This window comes from Wyeomyia smithii, chromosome 2, assembly GCF_029784165.1.
Source record: "Wyeomyia smithii strain HCP4-BCI-WySm-NY-G18 chromosome 2, ASM2978416v1, whole genome shotgun sequence".
NCBI lineage: Eukaryota > Metazoa > Arthropoda > Insecta > Diptera > Culicidae > Wyeomyia > Wyeomyia smithii.
Genome location: NC_073695.1, coordinates 218,900,144 through 218,922,166, shown reverse-complemented (window position 1 = coordinate 218,922,166; position 22,023 = coordinate 218,900,144). Strand labels below are relative to the sequence as shown.

Here is a 22,023-nt window from a genome sequence, read left to right as displayed (position 1 = left end):
AAAAATAATTCAAAAACCGGTAAAAATCAAAAATTTTGATCAACTATTCCGATAATCAAATAGAGTTACGGACTACTTCGGAAGCGGTTTTCTTGTACAGATTTCACAATATTCAACTGCTGTACATTTCAAGGATTGCAAGTGTATCAAAAATGCCATATATATATATATATATATATATATATATATATATATATATATATATATATATATATATATATATATATATATATATATATATATATATATATATATATATATATATATATATATATATATATATATATATATATATATATATATATATATATATATATATCTAATATGACGAAGAATATAACAAAATGTTATTTTCCAAATTCTTGTCTAACTAATTAAATGCTTGTTTGACTTGCAATTTGAATGTCATAGAAATAAACTTAAATACTACAGTTGCTAAAGTTACCCAAACTACATAAATAGTGACAGTTTTTGATCATTTTTCTTCGCATATTTAAACAGACAATTTTCACCATATTGTGGTTGAAAATAGAATAAACTTTCTCCTCAACAAAAAGAGATCCTGTCTAAGTGATAGCCCAATCCTCCAATTATTTCCTCTAGTTGCAGAGTGGCCTCAATGTAGAATATTAGCATAACCATTCCCAAAGCAACTAAACCACTTCCGTCTCATTTATCACTGGCGCGTGTAATCCAATGCTTTGACTTTGTACCCAGAGCATACCCAGCATAAATATTTCACGCTTCCCTGCCTGGTTCGTTATTCATAAACCCCCGTTTGGCCCGTAATCATTCCCAAATCCACAGCTTTTGTCTTGCGTCAGCCTTATTAGCCTCCGTTACGAGCATCTAATCCGAAATATCAACCATCGAGCACAGTTTCACCGCGTCACAGCTTAGAGTTTGCCAGCGAAAAAAAAAAGAACGCTCTCGTCATCCCACAGCGCTACTTAAACATCATTCCAATGCACTGCGGCCGCCATCCGCATGCAGCACGTTTTGCGATAATCGCACAACCAACAGCTTATTTCAGCTCCGTCAGCCAGAATAATTAACTTTGACCTCATGCCGAACTACACCAAGGGGCTAGCTCTGACCGACACGGTGTCAACCGACCCGGACCACTACTGGCCTACTGACTGGCTGCCGGGATCCGGCTGTACACCGCGCGCGCGAGAATCGTGGGCAGCTGTATGGAGAGTAATTATAACTGGCGTCGGTTTTTAGGCTCGACGGTGGTGGCCAAAACGTCATGGAAGCCTTTAGAGGCCGCACGATTAAGCAGCCGTTTTTCGCATCGGCTGGGAACGGACACCACTTGTCGGGGGCGGATCCTGTCGGAGGTGAAGGTAGCAACAACGTGGAGCACCAATTGAATTGTTTCAATTATCGTTCACGAGTTTGGAGTGATACAACAGAGATGCAGGAGAAGAAAAAAACGAAATGTAATGTAAATCGTATAATATTTATCGCAGCGACTAAAAAGATTAAAGAAAATCTTAATCAAGCTATGATTAAATTTTACTTAAACACATATTAATTGGATAATTTGCATTTTAATACTGTTCTTCGGCGTTCAGCGCGCTATCCTGTTGGACCATCCTGGCAGGATGATTGGAGGGTGTTGGCGGTTGAATGGCTGTCGGTCATAAAGGGATTATGAAGCATTGTGCAGGCACCGAACTTTGCAGAAGCGACGTCAACACTATTATGTTCGCCGCTGGCATGAAGCGTGGCATATCAACCACAGGACCCGTCCTCGTGACAGTGAAATTGAATGGGGAAACAGGCTCGGTATACACACAGTATTTGATGCGCTCGACCCCAAAGCCAATGACTATAATAACGGTTTTAATTTTTTGTTTAAATTGAAATTTTAATTTCGTTTTATATTAATTACCACTCAGCCGTGCGACGGCCGCAGGCCATCGGCGCCCAGGGTCTCTCAAAGCAAACAGGTTCCCCATTGGTGTGAAAATCAATTTCGTTTGGAGGCGTGAAATGAGCAGCCGAGTTTACTAGGGCTCGGTAGTTGTTTTATTTCCATGTACTAGCCTGTAGTTTGTCCTATTTTTATTCCTTAAACATTAAAGTTTCAGCGGAAGTTGAATGTTTTCGTACGCTCATCCTTTTAACCATCCAGTACAACTAGTCCATTCTGTATTAATTTTATTTTTCTGCAGTTGAACGAACTGAATTATGAGCTGTCAATCACCAATCATAGAGCTAACTCATTTCAACGCTTTTAATGCTGGTAATCTGAATCGATTTTTTTAGGATGCTGAAAATAGATATACAGATACATAGGATGGCGAAACAGAGAACAGCTGAAGTTTTTCGTTTCCAAAGTGATTCCCATTAACAGACGGTGATTTTCACACGATTTTTCATGTTGGGATTTATGCTTAGAAGGGAGCAAAAATTGTATTGATACTGACTTTACCGAATTAGCTTGAAAATTTGATGCCGAAGAGATATTTTTTTTATCGAGTGCTTCTTGATGGAATGAGGTAAAAATGATCACGTTTGAAGCGATAAATTTCAGTAAGAATTCTCTTTTAACTGTCGTATTGGCCAAACGATGCTTCAAGTAACCTTGAAGAAAAGCGTTGTTTAATTGACTTGAAGTTATTCGAAAATAATGTTGAAGGTAGTTTCACACATAAATTTTTTTGCTGGGTCTAGGTAATTTTTTGCCAAGAACGGATCCCGCTCGGTTGAAAAATAATGACAGCTTTCATATTATTTCGTAAATCTCGGTTCACCTAGATGAAATATTCGGCACCAAATATCCGAAATCTCGGTAGTTATAGCTCGGTAATATTTTGTGCTAAAATCACAGTTAGTTTGAGTTGAGGTTTACGAAAAAATGTGACAGCTATCATTTATTTTTAACTGAGCACTTAGTGGTGCCGTTCTCGGCAATAAATTTTAAGTGTGTTGAAAACAGTACCAATAATTGTCGAAACACAATTGTGTGGATGGTACTGAACCATGATTGATGAAAAAGTTATGTCAAATATTAAATTTTAATTGAAGGCAAAAGCTCGTTTTACAGCTTAAATTAAAAACGAGTTATTTTTTAAAATATCGCGCGCTAGCCTGCACACTTAAAATTTATTGCCGGGTCTCGGTAATTTTTGCCGAGAACGGCAACACTGCTCATATAAAAAAATAATGACAGCTGTCACATATTTTCGTAAATCTCGGTTCAACGTAACTGAAATTACGGCATAAAATATTACCAAGCTATCACTACCGAGATTACGAATATTTCGTGCCGAAGCTTCAGTTAGGTGAGCCGAGATTTACGAAAAAATGTGACAGCTGTCATTATATTTTTAACCGAGCACTCAGTAGTGCCGTTCTCGGCAAAAATTACCAAGACCCGGCAATAAATTTCAAGTGTATGGGGAGCTCATAGCGGTCTCTATCAACTAGATTTAGTTGAGAGAATTCGTTATCGATATTGTTTTTGGCACATTTTGCATGTTGTAGGATAAGTACAACGACACACCGTGCCCCAATGCTTAGTCGAGAAAATTTTAAGCTCGAAAAGATCCTCGACCTGATCGGGAATCGAATCCGATATCAGAACCGTAGTATTCCATCTCAGCCGCCAGATACTCAAGCACCTATACGCATAGTTTCTATTACGCTGCAGACGATGCTCTTGACCTACCGGAAATTGAAGCCCGAAATAGCGATGTAACGATGAACAAAACTGCTACCTGTATGAGAGGCAAACCCGTGTAATTTACTTGATCACTTACGGAAGGACCATCGCAAACCAGGCGGAGTGGCGTAGATGATGGAATGAAGAAATGTGAAAAAAAATGAACTGCGTTGCACACTCTTTTTAGGTAAACAGATGAACGCTGTGTGCGAAGTACATTAGTTTTTCGTCAACTGTATAACTGTCAACATTTAGGGAAGCTTGTAGCCTCAAGTTTACAGGTTTCGCTTCAATAAGCTAGTCAGACCCTTGAATGTCAGATGGACTTTCACGCTTGGGTTCATTCTCAGGCTCCCTCTTATCTTCCCCTACTTGTCCCTTCCTTCACATTGAGTTCCAGAAAAAAAGTCATACACAGTAGAATGAATACCTGCCGATAATTGGAAAGATAACTAACGAGGCTCGCCGTGCTTTAATATGGGTAGATTAGGACAAATTGCTAACAAACTTTCGTGTAAAATGCAACTAACAAAAGTTAAGTACAAAAAACTGAAGTTCAAGTAAGATCCAAAAAATATCCTTCATAACTTTGTACCTAATGAAGATAGGATTTCCATTTGTTCAACAAAGTTTCATATTTTTGAATCTTCTATAACTTTTCTGAATACACCATTCCTCTATCTCTTAACACAAAAAAGTTAGATTTTTATTTTTAGTATGGTAAACTTTTCAAAAGTTTCGACAATTTGTGATCATGCAGTTCATTTATACAAACAATTGTTCCGAAGACACTATTAAGCTAGGATGAAGGTGAAAGGCGCTACGGAATTCAGTTCCACTTTTTGCCTTATTGGACCGCTGTTCAATGGCACTTCTCAGCGCCCCGAAATCATTTATTTGAAGTCGTAAAACAGCGAGGCTGAATTCTTCATTGAGACAAAAAAAAATTCTTTCGAAAATAATTATTTTTATCACAATTAGTAGCGTTTTGGCGATTGACAGAAAAATAATATCTACTTCAATTGAATAATTTCGAGGTGCTGAAAAGTGCCATTGGTATATTACAATAATGACTTCGGTAAGTTTGTTTATTTTAGCGTCATTGCTGATTACCATTTCCCGATGACACGGGATAATTATAGCTCTGTTATTGTTAGACGGGACGTCTCAGGATGGAATTTTTCGGGATTTCCGATTCCCGGGAACTTTTTATTTTAATACCCGAAAATATTTTCGGCAATGAAACATATTGGTGAGTCGAGCTAAAATTTTGGACCCTTGTGTACTCTTCTGGGCAACGTTGAGCAAGATTGCATAACCATTATAACCATTATAAATCATTTCTTTCACGCTATGTCTATGGATATGCTTCTGAGAGTGCTAATGGAATGTATAAATCTTTCGGAAGAGTCTCAAAACGGTCAGAGTTTCACTTTTTTGACCGATAAAAAAGCACAGGAGGCAGTTAATGAAATTGTCAAAATCGAAATCTTAATTTTCGATACCAAATGTCTAAGAGATACATGAAGCGTGTATATCTGGATTTCTCTCGGAAAAAATAAGATAGGTCGAGCCTCCCAGCTTCATGCAGGTAGTTTTTTTTAAAAAGAAAATAAATTAACACCAGATCTCCACGTTTCAAAAATATCATAAACACCTGCGCATTCCTTCAAATTTTACATTGAAACCTTTTTAGGGAAGACGAAATTTTTCTGCCCTACCGCTAAACAAAATTCGGATAGTATATTTTTATTGGCACTCTAATGCTTCTGTTCGTAAATTACTATTCGCCATCGCTCCCGCTTCTTAAGATTGGAAGTGGTTATCAATTTAGTTTCGACAACTGATCAATATTTTATATTGTTTTAATTATTTTTTATGAGTTTGAATTATCAAATCATGTTTCCATTCTTTTCTTCTATATGACACAAAAATCCAAATTAATGTATTCGCTTTTTTTTTACTTTTCTTTTACTTTTTTCCAATTCACAGGAATCCCGGAATTTCCCGGGAAATAAATTTTTTATTTCTCGGATCCCGGGAAGCTAAAGACCGTTGGGAAATGGACGCCCTAGTTATTATATCTTCACACACTGCCAGCAAGCAAACAAATAACTAATAGTAGTGCCCGAATGGCTGAAAGCATACTCGTCAGAACTAGGTATAATTATTAACATGTACAGACATGCTAAGTAGTGTATGACGCTGCTTCCCACACAGACGGGAGATACAAAACCTAGCGTTATGCGAGGTGATCTCAGATCACCAGTGCGGTCCGCCAATTTCCTCTGCTGGTTTGTTGGCTGAAAGCTAAACTACGGAAGCCTGCAAACGAATGAGCGGATGTTGGGTCAAAAATTGTACGAATTCGCCGCCAGCTGCGCTGTGATTTGCTGTAACTCTGGAGCTGCTGGGTAACCATCCTCCTGTAACAGTGATCGGATAGACAATGAAGAATAAATTTGTGCATGCTAACATTTTACGTGACTACTGAGAGTTATACTTCCTGGGGGCGACTCACAGTGACAGGTCTCTGAACAAAATTCGGAAAATCCCTAAAGGTCTTTCTTAAATGTTTCAGAATGACATACACTGCCAAATTTGGAGTATGAAACTCATTTCTGATGTCAAAAAATGTTATTCACCTAAAATTGGACTTTTTTTTCAAAAACTTGTAACTTTGGAGCTATTCGACCGATTTAAAGTCTTTTAATGGCAAATTAAAGGTAATTAATAGGCCTTTCAAGGCAAAATAAGAAATAGTATGTTGAAGTATGTTAGTTATAATTTTTCCCGTTTCACGGATTTGGGATTATCCATTATTCAGCTTCTTCAGTTCTGAAGTACATGTTTTTTGGCCTTCCGGTAATATTTTTTAAAGTTTATTGAAAACCTAGCTGTATTTTTAGTAAATTTTCAAATTGACAGAAAATTACATTTCCTAACACAGCAACATTCAGAGTGCTGCCAAAAATCGATATATCAACCAATTCTCATGAAAAGGTTGTTAAAAGTATAAGCAACCTCGGAATAATATGAAACATCAAAAATTTGGACATGAAAGTTCAAGGTTTTTTCAGGCCTCCAAACAACAACGGCAAATCGTTCATAAAATCAAATCGTTTGAAGACATGTAGGTATTTTTTTTTCTTTTCCACATATTGGTAGTGATTGGTTGTCGAGACTGACACTTTTCGCCTGATATTTAGCCTTGTTTTCAACTCTGATTGATCGAAATATGCGTTCAACAAGGTTCTACATAGTACTCAATAGTACAATAGGTTGCGTCACATAATCATATTTTTTTGTTTTTTTGGGTAATTCTCGATCGATTGCAGTAAGAATAAAATCCCTTGGGAACTGACTCTGAGTTTCAAGCATTTTAAAGTGGACTTTCTTCTCGTTTTTTTTTTCAATTTGCACCCCTATGATGCCATAAAACGTAGTTCTACGGCAAAAATACAGAAATATCATTATAGAAAAACAAGTAGAAAAACTCACTTATTAAAAATGAAATCTAAAAACGCTAGAGTATACTAGAATAGTTTTTTTGATCTCGAATATTTTGTTAGTGTATTTTTTTTTTTGAAGGACAAAATTATTATCTACATCTTCGCCGTAGACATAAGGGCAGTCAAACAAAACGTATTTTTTTAAAAATATGGATTGATGGCTATAGTGTCGTCTGAAAAGTTCTAGATAATAATATTATTTATCCAAAAATATTTACAGTAACTATTCGCTAACTGGGCACGCTTTAACTGTGCTTCTTTTTAACTGGGCGCTCGCTAACTGGGAGGATTCCCAGTTAAAAAGACAACAAATGTCAAATATCTAAACGAACGGGGGGCATGTGAATTGGGAATGAAAACTGAAAAATAAAAGTTTTCCAATCGAGCATATTTAAAATACAAAAACAATAATATAGCTGATAATTGAACTCGCTATATAAAACTAAAGTTTAAAAGCTTTATTTGAGAGATGAGTTTGTAGTTGTGGCTTCTCTATTTCGTGATCAACTTGAGAACGAAAGCCTTTTATGAAGTTGTCGCGAAGCAGCGTTATCCATCAAACTCCCCCTCGGCGTTGAGATGATATCCCAGTTAGCGAGCTGATTTCAATAACTGGGGAGTGCTCGTCGCCCAGTTAGCGAACAGTTGCTGTAATGCATACAAGAAAATTGAAACAAATTTTTGTTATTTTCAACAATTTTTTTTCTATTTCTCCAAGCTCACTTAACTATTCATGTTTAGCTAACAGTATATAGTGTTTGTAGAAAAATACTCAGATACTTAGGAGTGAGATTTTGAGATGTTTAATTCATTTTTGTATATTTTTTATAATGCTTTTCGTCTCTTTTTGGAAGGATGAAATTACTGTCTGCAACTTTTCCGAAGAATTTTTTTCAATCCAACCGGTCTGGCTTTAAAGTTATTTTTTTTTTGTAGAAAATTGATGTAGTTTATGTAGCAGTTTAATACTCAAAAATATCAGGTGAGTCGAACAATTTGTAATATTTCATGATCGTTTGCAAACCTTCCGTGCAAAGATTTTTGTTATCCATACATGACTACTGAGAGATTCTCACTTTCTTACTTTTATGCTCTCAGTGTTTTCTCTTGTAGATTTAAATGTTTCTGCTGGAGTTCATTGTCGCTACGATCAAAGTAATTTCCATATGTTTTTAACAAATTATAAAACAGCATAGAAAATCAGAATAATTTGTCATCGTGCAAAATGAGACCTATACAATAGAAGTAATTACTTATCATTACTCTTGGTATTACCATGGTTTATGAGGTTTAGTTTGTAACATTTCAAAACATTTCATAGGACAAAACTGAAGGCGCTTTTACATGATTTTAAAGGTTTTTTGAAAAGTTATTGATCAAGAAAACATTAATGTAGTTTTTGTGTCAATAGAGTTTTGTCTCATAGCTTTTGTAAGTATCAACTTTGACTAAGTACATATAAATAATTGTACGCATTGTACGCAATTGTACAAACCACGGTTACAAAACCGACTAGCAAATAGCGTTATATTTTTTAGTAGAGCGGACTAGTAGCGTTGAAGCTTTGGTGAGAAGATCTTGGTTATTGACTTACTTCATAGAAGCAAACCATAGTTTCTCCATTCATCCCTTTCCAAGCAGTTAATATATGCAATAAACATAATATAAATTAATATATGCAATAAACAAAGGTACACTAGCGCTTAATGTCGGTATAATCATACAAGTTTTATAGCCATCCAAATTATCAGACGCTGTACAATGGGAATAAGTATTATTGTAGGTGGGTTCATTTCCTTTCCTTGATTACGAATAAAATCGAAGCAGACTTTTCGTTGGTTATAAATAGAACTAGCATAGCGTGATGTGCAACGTGCTGTAGTAGTTTTGCGTGCAGTGCCGGTTGCACTCATTTGAATAAAAGCACAAACTGTTTTTCAACCTTTCAACTCTCGCCGGAGCGGGCAGACAGAATCAACCTTGCCCCGAAACTGCTGACGCATCATTATATAATTACCATGTTTCATAAAATAACACAAAACTTAATGAGCAACCGAATCATAAATTTAAATTACTGGAGGCAGGCAGGTATATGTAGCTTCGATGTTGACAATAATATTAACACCATCAGCGGGCGTAATCGCGCAGCCCGGTAGAGCCCAAACGGACCCTTGTGGGGGGGGCAAATCGTGTAATATTCATCCCCCTGTAGCCCAGCTGCGTGACGGTCGGTGAAGGTGGAGTGGGTGGTGAGAGGGTGAAACCTATTATCGTGAACACTAACCATGCACACACAACGATCACCGTATGTTATTGAATTAAATTTAAATGTTCATGAGGGAGCTTTTTGCCGGTGCTTGCGTTTCATTGTGCGAGAGAGTCGCAAACGCATGTGATTTTTTTTTCAAGCAGGTCTCTTCAATGTTTGGTTTTTGTTCCTGCCGTGCCGCTTATGGGAGCAAATGTGCGTGTGAGTGCGCACCGCGGGGGGCGCGAAAAAAATGCCTAAACGCTTGTCTCGAATGCAAACGAGTGGTTAACAACAATGCTTCTGATCATAATGCCGCTCCGGTGGCTGCTTCGTTTCCGTGTGTGTGATAGATGGTCGTTGACTTGCCAGGCTTAAGGCTCGAGTGACGCGGCGGGCAGGCGGATGATTTGCACAAGTTATTAGAGGGAGCTCACTCCAAGGTGCTTCCGCTAAACTGTGAAAATTGAAGTGCTTCGTTTATAGATTTATTATCCTGGCTTTGACGATTGTTTTCCCAGAGCAACATGAGTAAATAGAACCGTTTCAGTACAGTAGAATCCAGACAAATTAACAATTTACAATTCGCAGACAGAAATAGACAGGAACACAAATAAAAATGTACAGATAGCTCTACAGTATTTAAGTTTTCAATCGGTACATCGAAAATGGGTTGCACTGCGATTCGGAGCAACATTTCTAATCGTGACCTTCCGTTAGTCCGGGAGGAATAAATCATTCAACGAATCACACACGCGCATGCACTGGTGCATCCAAAAAACCGAGTTCGTCATTCGCATTTGGCCGCTGAAAAACTAAACAAATTGGACAAAAAATAAAACGCATTCAATTGCGTTGCCATGCTGCACAGCTTATAGTTCGTGTTTTGCGCGGTGGTCACAGTATCGCTTTTGCTAACCACACAGTTGCAGTTATTTTTTTTTTTGCCCCTGAGTCGATTTTTCAACACATGCTATCGTGCTGATTGAAAGTGGCAAACCTGGGTTGCATTGGACTTTTTTTGTCAGTTGGGTTCGCGTTTGGAAATTGCAAACTATTTTTTGATAACGACTAACAACGCTAGTTCATATTGTAGTTTTAGACGTATAATTTGACTAAATTGCATTTTTCGAAGTGAATTGAATAAATTTTCCAATGAGTAGAAGCTTTGTGGTTTATGATTCTGGCATCGAAAACATTAGTATTCTCGGAATTTTAAAGTTTCAGCCCTGTTTTTTACGAGACATTTGGCATCATACATATTTAGCATCAAAAAACAAGGTTTCGATATCGACATCTTCACTAACTATTTCCTGTACATTTTTCATCGGTGAAAAACGTGAAACTCTGACTGCTTTGAAACTCCACTTCCTGAAATCCGATAGAGTTAAAGGTCAAGGGTTTAAAACTTTTTAACTCGATGTTTTCCTGGATCCCAGGATTTGAATACAAAGTTCCCGCGAATCTGAACCCAAGAAATTTCATCCCGTACTCCCGAGTAGAACGCTCCAAAAGAGAGTAGGTAAGGTAACAAATGTAATCCTTATGACCACGGACATTTGACCTACTGTGATGTTGCCCAGGGGTTTTTATATTTTGCATTTGATATTATTGGCAGCATCAGTGACATGCTTATTATTTCTATCTGTGCTTGTGTAAGATATTTTTACTCTTCCTTTTCAAGCTGCTCTGTTATACCGAGCCTCTTTCCATTCAACCAATATCGCCAAAATATAATTTCCTGGAGTGATTCGACCAACCTTTACTCTTTGGATAGAATTACTATAAGGGAGATTTTTAAAATCAAGAGTCTTATCAGAATCTCGTTCTTCGCCCGATTTTTGCCCCATTTCGTTTGTGTGTTTCGCCAGAATATTATCACGTCATTTTTCACTCATAATTTACTTCCACTGACTAAAACAAAGCTTAAGCCAGCTAGCACAATACAGAGAATAGCTCTTTGTTATACAAAGGACTGCCAGATTAACACTTTGACAGATTTTTTTTTAATTAGCTGGCAACTTTGGTTCGTTGCCTGCGAAATAAGTATGCTCAGATATGCCAAGGTTAAGTTCAAACTGCATTCTCCCAGTTACTTTGAAAAAGGTTAATCAAAAATTATTTTAGTTTTTTATATAAATATTGTCATTGACATATTGAATATTGTCAAGAACTCAATACTTCACGGGATTTTCAGTTGAGTCGAAAAGTTTGCCCTATTCCTATTCCTTCCTAGTTTTTCGCGTTAAAATTGATAAAATGAGGCCAGTTTTATATAGAAGCCCAACGAGAAGATAATTGAAAAAATAATAAATTCTATCAACAGGAGATATAAAAAACACATCTTTTGATAGAATTTTGTATTTTCCCATGAGTTGTTGATAACAACATTGAATCTTGATATGTTATAAGAACAAATCTTGTAAAGAAGATGTTCTAAAACAAGTCTACCAAATTTGACGTCTCTATTAAAACCTTTTTTTTCAATCTATGGTTGTTATCATGCTGTTCTATATGCTATTTTATTTTGTTAGAAAGCTAATACGTTACCCAAGTAACACACAAAACATTTTAGAAAATAATCCACAATGACAGTAGTCATATAAGAATACTATAAGCGCAATTCAAAACATGTGTTATTATATTCTTGTTCTCGAGATGTTATTTCATAGCATAAGTGTATTTAATATATTATCGAATATAAACTGCTGCTGCTTATCTGTAACTTGTGTTTATGATGTTATCAAAACAGTACAGAAAGCAACTTAAAATACAACATTTGTGAGAAGATGTTTTTCATCAGTTATTCAACCACATTTCGAACACAAACTCATTTTTTCCTGGTTTTGGAGATGTTTTTCAATAACATGAGTTGAATAAACAACAACTATGACACAAATGACACTTGTCTTAAAGTTGTTCTCCAGATGTTTTCACTATGTACTAGAAAAACTGTGTATAAAATGCCCAGCCGGGGCAGCCGCGCGCGTTCAATATTAGGTATACGCCTAAAAACAATACTACGTACCTGTAAAGTACTTTTCCTATTATTGGTATTCGAAAACCCACGTAAAACTACTTTATCAAATTGTTAAAGAAATTATTGAAACGATTTTAATAAACCTGTTCGAAATGTGTCAAAATCCGCCATGAAAAGGTAAACAAAACGCTTACAGTGCAACCAATATCACTCTAATTTTTGTATATCTAACAACGTTTTCTAGTTTTGAATTATTCTATGTCTAGATAACGTTGAAACTATGCGAAAACAATTTCAATATTCAAGCGACAGAAACAATTAATTTTGAAAGGTTGAACATTGCTTTTCATCATCAATTTATAATTGATTAAAAGTGCCACTGACAAAACCGATCATCGGACTAGTTGCACTGCGCGTAACAATACATTTGCGCTTGTGCTGGGTAATTGTTGTCATAGCAACGCATTTGCGCATGCGCTTTGTTATGGCGAATTCTGACCCATGAATGCGCGAATTTCTTTATTCCACTGGGTCAGTGCAGATCTACCCAAGGAAAAAAAGAACATTGCGATTTACTACGCACGTAAGAAAGAGATGCCAAATAGTTGTTTACGAACTAAGCCATGCGGTGGTGGGGTAAATTGACTCTTCGCAATGAAAAAAATCAGTGAACTTTCTGTAATGCATAATCTATTTTCCACTGAATGACAAATAGAAAAAAATTTTGCGCTTTTCTGGTGATAGAGATGTCATGGAAAAGGTAATGTCAACTGCAATCTATAACTGCAGGTTGTATTAGAGGAGTTATCTCAACTGCTCTATAACAACGTGTGTTACTTGGGTAGTAACCATGTTATATGGGTTTGATACTAGTGAAATCATTTTTGTTACAATTTCTGTTATTTAAACACCTAATGGTATCAAATTGGAAACAGAACCTGAATGGTTGTTACTCATAAAAAACTAACAGCTTCTGTTACATTTTTGTGCTGACTTTCTGATCGCAAACTTATGAAGCGATAATAATCGAAAAACGGTTGAACAATAACAACTACAACTTTGTCCCATCTTTCTGGTAGAGCTTCGCCTTTTGAGGTTTTCCACGAATCAAGCCATTTTTTCGATGTTTTCATATGAGCAAAACTGCTGATCAGCCAGGTCATGTGCCAGCTAACGAATCAAGTAATAACAGGACAGCGTAATATCTGGAAAATATAGCGGGCGGGGTAGAACTTTCCTTTTGAGCGTTTCTATGTGAGTTTTAACTACTCTGGTAGTATGAGGCCGAGCATTGTCATGCAGTTGAATCACTTTTTCGCGTTCTATTCGTATTGCGGCTGTTTTTAGTGCAATACCTGACTTAATATCAATAGCCACAATAAACAGGGCTGCTGAATATCACTTCGTTGCATTCGTATTCATTCATTATTGCCGAAGCACATCAACACGTAGCAACAGTGTAATCACTCAGCAATGGAAACAACGCCTATGGTGAACTGAACTGTTACTAGTGGCTTGTGGGCGATGAACAGGTAATAAAACCGTAATATGATTACCTCCGTGTTTGACTCGTATTGGCTACGATTTACTCAAGTAATCCGAAGAGATATTGAGCGATCGGATGAAAATACATCGTTTAAGAAGCCTTGTCGCACAGATCAATTCCGATGAATATTCGCTGTGAATGGTATTACCAATCCCAATTTCTTACGAATACTTACGAGGGAGAGAAAGGGATTCGAGAAAATCTTACGTAAGATTGAAAAATGTAAAATTCAAACAAAAACTTACAAACTAAAAAACAACAAAAGCAGTTGAATTATTTCTCGCGGAGATCTTAACAGTTGAACCTTGGGAAAATGTGAATTCACCCTAGCGGAATGATTATGGGTCATCCCATACGAAGTGTACATGCCACTTGGACACGACCATCACAGTTTTTTCTTCAAAGTTGGGGGAATTATTTATCTACTGTCTCTTTGGAAAAATCCAAATTTTGGTGTCGATTTGAATACCTCCCGCTCTCTAGGATCCCCCTCTTTATTACAAAGTCGCGCAATTTTTGTCAAAAATATCTTTTTTCTTACAATTCATAGACGTAAGATGTCTGAAAAATACTGATAGATGATTTCTAAAGAAAATAAACCAAGGAATCCAGAAAAAAATATAAGTTTTGACCGGAAGTGTTGCCAGATAAATTATTTTTGTATTTGCAAACTAAATTTACATTTTTCGGCAAATGCAGCCATTTTGATTTTGAATTTGATAATTTCCTAATATGAACCAATCTCGAGATATAACATTTTTACGAAAAAAGTTGTAAATTTCGTAATTAATTTTTTTACAGTTCATAGACGTAAGACACCCGAAAAATAGTGATAGGTGAATTTTGAAGAAAATGAACCAAGGAATCCAGAAAAAATATTACTTTTGACCGGAAGTGTTGCAAGATAGATTATTTTTGTATTTTAAAATTAAATTTGCTTTTTTCGGCCAATGCAGCTAATTTTATTTTAAATTTGATGGTTTCATCGTATTTCTCGGAATATTTTACGTAAGAATCACTTACCACCTCGTGGTAATATGAGCCAATCTTGAGACATAACATTTTTACGAAAAATTAATTACGAAATTCAGATCTATTTCATGCGATGCGATGAAGAAAACCCTTCCTCTTTTGTCACTGATTCTGCTAAAAAACATCGCTTGGCGTCAAATCTATAAGAACCTGAGTTCTTTGTTGTTTGATCCTTTCCAGAGCATGCAATAGTTTTGAAAAGTTTTGATGGGAAGAGACAAATTTCGTCCCATTTTCTGTTTTTAGATCATCGTTTTACACCCCTATATAGCTTAAAAAAAATCCTAGATGAATCCTTTTTTTGTTCGGTAACATTTTTTAACTATTCACTTTATCACGCTCAGATGTTGTTGTTTCACAAAATAGTGAGATCTAGTTACTTTCTATCTTTCAACTCGAAAACAACTTTTTTTCCTGTGTGGACTCATCACTGCGACCAGAGATTAGATCTATTGTGATGTTGCCCAGGTGTTTTCTGTACTTCGCACTTCATATTATTAGCAGTATCACTATTGAAGTAAGTGAGACGCCTATCATTTATATCCGTGCTTGTGTGTAAGTTTCACCTTTCCGTTTCAAGCTTACTACTCTACTATACCGAGCCTCTGTCTTTCCTAACAATATCGCCTAATTACAATTCCCTGGAGAGAACTTTAATACGTTACTCACACCAGTTTTACTATAACAGGGACTTATTTTTGTTAGAAGTAGAGTCAACAGAGGTACTGTAGAATTCAGATTGAAGGAAAGGTACTTGGTGGGAAGCCTGAGAATAAACCCATGCTAAAGTCCTTTGGCAACCAAATGGCCTGATTAAACCAAGATTCAAACCCACGACCACCCGCTTACTAAGGCGAACTCTGTAAGCTTGCGGCTACGGAGCTCCCCCGAAAACAACTTCTTCGATATCAAAAATTTCATGCTTTTTCTTATCAGTTTACTTTTCAAAGCTTTAAGCGCTTTGAGACACGACTTCCGAAAGTTTTTTTGCAAAGACTAAGCTAATCTTTTAGATCTTGGCCAGGGACTTGTAATACAGAATTCTTCATACGTGCGGAGAAAATAAAGTGCGCCCGGATTCAAGAATGTTGCTAGATTGATTCTATTAACCAAATTTTACTGAAAACGTTTTCTTTTCCAAATTTGACTGACTGTTTTATAGCTTCTTATTTCTTGGTTTTGGAAACTTCATCGCTATTCTTTTTTTGTTGCCTACCCAGTGCGCTGGCTTGCGGTGGTCGCCGTTTTTTGTCCCGTAGAAAACAAGGTGTCTAGTATCAGCACTTTAATTTGGCAAAGGAATATCGGGAAAAGGTACTATTTTAGATAATGCAACAGAAGTTTGCATCAAAGATCTGTATGTTGGAATGGAATTTTGTAACTTTACCTCTGGAAAAGAGGCTGCTGCACGATTGAGTTGGAGTTTTGCATGGGGACTTTTTTCGAGAAGAAAAAATTTGTCAGACTGTTGTCAGAGTGACAACTGTTGAACGAAATTCCAAAAGTTATTTTAAATGCGCAACGGGTAATTCAAACAGCACGTGCGTTGCACGGTAAGCGGCATCGTTAATGATAGCAGAAAAATAATTCATTTCCCAAGTTGTTGTCTCCTATTCTCTCACTTCGATATTCTATCACACTTAATTCACTACTGCAATGCAAACTCGCATTGAAAGCAGGCCCGTAGCTACCATAGGGGGGGTTCAGTCCCTCCACGCGTTTGCATTGCCCCTAGCGAAATTTTTCTAATTCGTATAAATTAAGCGAATACTTTACTTATTCACATATTCTAGATTAGCTTTTGTATATTTGAACTAAATGTATTACTTTTGAATTACTTCTTTAACACAAAAATGTCAGTGAAATTTCTGGTCCCCACCACGCAAAACGGAGTAACTACGACTCTGATTGAAAGTGAGTGAGATGAGCGCGCCAAAAAACTGTGTTTCTAAAAATTTGTAACATAATGGTAATTGTGGTTACTCTCTATCTCTCAACCTGTTTCTCTCTTCAATATTCTTAAAATTCAATTTTTTTCATCAAAAAAGTTTTGTGGCACCCTTATTTGATTTTATATGCAATTCAACACGTAATATTTTCTTGTTTAATTATTAATATGATTCAAAAGCTACTTTTAAATCAGTTGAAGAAATTTCATCAGTAGTATATTTCCAAGGCTGGCTAAAATACGGCATTATAATTCACTGTATAAATTTTGTCGGCACTTTTACTGTTTCGATATGATTGAAGCATATTCAAATCTACAAAACAATACAAATACTGAAATATTAACAATTAAAAAAAGTATTTCTCCGAAACCGACATCACAAAAAAAAAGAACCAACAAAGTTCAAATTTTAATTGCGATGTGTGCAATTTTGTTGCAAATCAGGAAAAAAATATTCAAAATTTGGATGCCACTACAAATATCAAAGATTATTTTGTAAAAAAATAATTACTCATAGATACACGAAACATTCCAGACATATAAAAAATTCAACTCTTTTATTTTATAAGTAAACATTTTAGCAACTACTTTAATTGGTTTGAAAATGGAAATCCGAATGACAGAGAATCAAAATCCTAAAACTCATTCGGAAAGCGATTGATTGTTAATTTTTTACATTGCTCGTCGTTACCACGAGGCAAAACTAATTATAGGTTGTAAAAAGCGGGATATGCCATCTGCAATAAACAATAGTATAAAAAACATCAGATAAATCCCATCCTAGAACATCAAATTACGCTACAAATGGAACTTAAAACTATTACCCCACACTTTATGACCACCTCACGAGTCAACTTTCTTGAAACAGTCCATTGACAATCCCCTTTTGCATCGGTAAAATTGCTCCGTAGTTCACTTCCGTACAATTATATATGCATTTACCACTTAGCATCCATTAATCCTAGTCGAAATAATCCTTTCCGATGTGGAACTTCGACCGGGATGGCTCACAGTGGCATCTGAAACGAGAACAAGAAATTCCATTAATTTTCCTCGTGGAGATTAAAACTACCGATTTTGGCAAACATGCCGAGGGAGGGGGTGACTGTGCAGTGCCTGGGTTGCTCTAGGTTGTGACACTCGTAGTTACATAACTTCGCACTACCGGGAATAGTAGTCGTCTTTCCGGAAATTTAAACAGCTCGGACGATTCGACACAGCCGTGAAACAGTCTGGAGGGATTTGTAGATTTACTGCACTTTGTTTAATTGCCATTTTCATCTTCCTAGATTTAATTCAATTAGCTTTTTGCAGAAGCGGGGGCTGATGCCTTCCGCTGTCTAGAGCTGCAAGCGGTGGTATTCAGTATACGTAGGGAATTTGGATGTTGGCTCGCGGTTCAGCAAGCTAACTTGGGCAATCAGGTTGAATCAGAGTGCCAGATTAAACGGTGTGAATCTACGAGCGAAGATTAGATTACGCTGGAATCAGAAACTTCCGGGCATTTTGGAAAACATTCCTTTCGGCGGATTAGGTAGCTATTGAGATATGAGGTGCTAAATTCGATCAAACAGTGTTCGCTTTAACGCTTCTGTACAGTTAGGAATTCACGACAAAAGGTTAAATGGAAACCAAATCTAATATTGTTTTAATGATTTTTGTTGAAATTTGATTGCGAATTTTACCACCGCTTGCAGTGTCTTTTTTTTCTACGCTTGTACTGCTTAAACGTACTGTTAAACCACCGGCGCTGGTTTGGTTTTGCAATGTTATGTTTCACGCTGGTTATCCCGGCCAGCCACGAGGGCTCTAGTTGCTTATGAACTTGAGCACTGTACCTTTTATCTTTTTTTTTGAGTGTTGATTTAGTACGTGTTTGCAGGGTCTGCCTGAGCACTTTCCCTACTTTTATTATGGCTGAAGTTTTTTATTTACATGATTAAAAAAGCCTTTAATCTTCGGGCTTGATTTTTGATGTTTTTTATTTTTACTGACCCTTCACTGACTACGATCACTTCGCCAAACTAAATAAATGTAATACACTGTGTAATATTTGTTTGAGTTATCTAGCAGTACAACATTGGACCCTTTGGTTTAAAATTAGTTTATTTGACACGGCACGATACATTTTCTGTTTTACTGGGCCAAGTACAATTCGTATTAATTCTACGTTAGCAGGGAAAAGAGGGAGGCCTTTTTTTTATTCTCGCGGCCGACTACGAGCTAGTGGGGATTCAAGGTGAGAGGAGGGGAGATACAATTTTGACTTAAAACTATTTTGAAACTTTGTTTTTCAACTGGAAGAGCAATTGTATTCTTGTTTGTTGTGGGTTCAAAACATTTGTGTAAGCATAGATGCGGGCTCTTCGTTTCCGTGTCTTCAGCATAGCATATTTGTATCCTTAATCTGACAAATAGACAAAGAAAATTTATAAATTTTGATGTCAGCGTTTTTCAGAAAGCAGTATAGCTGTGTCATGTACTGGAGATCACCGCTTCCCAGAATGTCTCTAACGGGTACGTTCGGTTGTTTTCCTCGGGCCCGAAGGGATTCTATAAGCTCAGACCTAACACCACAGTATTCGGTACACGACCAAACAACATGCTCGATGTCATGGTAGCCATCGCCACAAACGCAGTGATTACTGTCTACAAGCCCTATACGAAAGAGATGCGTGTTTAACGTTTAGTGATTGGACATAAGTCTGGACATCACGCGAATGAAGTCCAGACCTACATCCAACCCCTTGAACCATGCTTTCGTCGATACCTTAGGAAAAATGGAATGTAGCCACCGTCCCAGTTCATCTGAGTTCCATGATGATTGCCAACTGTTGAGTGTTCTCTGACGCAAAATGCTATAAAATTCATCATAAGCAATTGGTCTTTCATAAATATCGCCATCAATAGCACCCACCTTAGCTAAAGAGTCAACCTTTTCATTACCCGGAATCGAGCAATGAGAAGGGACCCAAGCTAAGGTAACCCGGTAATTTTTATCTGTTAAAACACTTAAAAACCGCCGTATTTTCCCCAGGAAATACGGGGTGTGCTTCACAGGCTTCATCGATCGCAGAGCCTCAATGGCACTGAGACTATCTGTAAAGATGAAGTAGTGGTCTTTGGGTAGGGTTTCGATGATTCCAAAAAGTACTGAATAGCAGCAAGTTCTGCGACGTACACGGAAGCAGGAGCATCGAGTTTGTAGGAGGCGGTAAAATTTTCGTGGAAAACACCGAAGCCAGTGGACTCATCTAGATTAGATCCGTCAGTGTAAAACCTTTTATCATAACTAACATTGGAAACTTATTGGAAAAAATCTTAGGGATCTCTTGGGGTCGCAATTGATCCGGGATACCAGAAATGTCTTGTTTCATGGTGGTGTCGAAGAATATAGCATTATTAGAAGTATCTAAAAGTGCGACATTGGAGGAATCGTATGAAGAAGGATTAATATCTTGAGCCATAGAGTCAAAATATAAAGCCATAAATCAGGATTGAGATTGAAGGTCGACCAACCTCTCGAAATTTTCAATTACTAATGGGTTCATAACTGTGCATCGAATTAGCAACCGGTAAGAGAGATTCCAAAAACGATGTTTCAACGGAAGAATACCCGCTAGCACTTCAAGACTCATCGTATGGGTCGACTGCATGCAACCTAAGGCAATATGCAAACAACGATATTGTATTCGTTCCAGTTTGATCAAATGTGTGTTTGCTGCAGAGCGGAAGCAGAAACACCCGTACTCAATTACAGACAATATCGTTGTTTGGTAAAGCCTTAGAAGGTCTCCTGGGTGGGCTCCCCACCAGGTTCCGGTAATCGTACGAAGAAAATTAATCCTCTGTTGGCATTTTCGTGTCAGATACCTAATATGACAAGCCCAGGTGCATTTAGAGTCGAACCAGACCCCGAGATATTTAGCGACTAAAACCTGAGAGATCGTTTTACCCGTTAGTAGGAGCTGCAGTTGAGCTGGGTTATGCTTCATAGAAAAAACGACCAGCTCAGTTTTCTCCGGAGAGAATTCGATACCCAGCTTAGGAGCCCATTCAGACAAATTGTCTAAGGTATCTTGCAATGGTCCTTGCAGATCGCTAGCTTCGCTACCAGTAATGGATACAACGCTATCGTCTGCAAGTTGCCTTAGCGTGCATGAATTTGCAAGACATTCATCGATGTCATTGACGTAAAAATTATGTAAGAGGGGGCTTAAACATGAGCCCTGGGGAAGATCCATGTAACTAATTCGGGAAGTTGTCGAATCACCATGTGAGAAATACATATGCTTTTCTAACAACAAATTGAGCAAAAAAATATTCAAATTTGGTGAAAGTCCCTGCGAATGAAGTTTCTCGGTTAAAACTTCTACAGAGACAGAGTCAAAAGCCCCTTTAATGTCCAAGAATGCAGAAGCCATTTGCTCTTTTCGAGCAAAGGTTAGTTGAATTTCAGTAGAAAGCAACGCTAGGCAATCGTTCGTCCCTTTGCCCCGGCGAAAGCCAAATTGAGTATCTGAAAGTAAACCGTTTGTTTCGACCCATTTGTCTAACCGTAAGAGGATCATTTTCTCCATTAATTTCCGGAGGCAAGAGAGCATCGCAATCGGCCTATATGAATTGTGATCAGAGGCAGGTTTCCCGGGTTTCCGAATAGCAATAACTTTTACCTCCCTCCAGTCATGCGGAACAATATTTAGCTCAAGAAACTTATTGAACAAATTCAACAAGCGTCTTTTTGCAGAGTCGGGTAGATTCTTCAACAGGTTGAATTTTATTCTATCTAACCCTGGAGCCTTATTGTTGCACGACAGGAGAGCCATTGAAAATTCCAACATCGAAAATGGAGGCTCTTCCGTAGTTACTAAGAACGCGTCGCGAAAGGTTTTCTGTTCCGGTACAGAGTCCGGACAGACCTTTTTGGCAAAATCGAGTATCCAGCGATCTGAATACTCCTCACTCTCATACGAAACGTCACGGTTCCGCATGCGCCTGGCGGTATCCCAAAGTGTGCTCATCGCTGTTTCCCTCGACAACGCGCTTACGAACCGCCGCCAGTACCCGCGTTTTTCGCCTTT

The 22,023-nt window shown here is 37.3% G+C and overlaps 1 protein-coding gene across 5 annotated transcripts in view; it reads right to left on the bottom strand.

The window, feature by feature from the left end:
• Window positions 1-22,023, bottom strand: part of LOC129720980 (Ig-like and fibronectin type-III domain-containing protein 1) — a 326,155-nt gene that overhangs the window by 233,256 nt on the left and 70,876 nt on the right. For 3 of the 5 annotated variants that reach the window (XM_055672974.1, XM_055672971.1, XM_055672973.1), the window contains exon 2: window positions 17,885-17,961. The exons of the other annotated variants lie outside the window; for them this stretch is intronic. The gene's annotated coding sequence lies outside the window, so the exon portion shown is untranslated. The remainder of the gene's footprint in view (window positions 1-17,884; window positions 17,962-22,023) is intronic. 5 annotated transcript variants of the gene reach the window in all.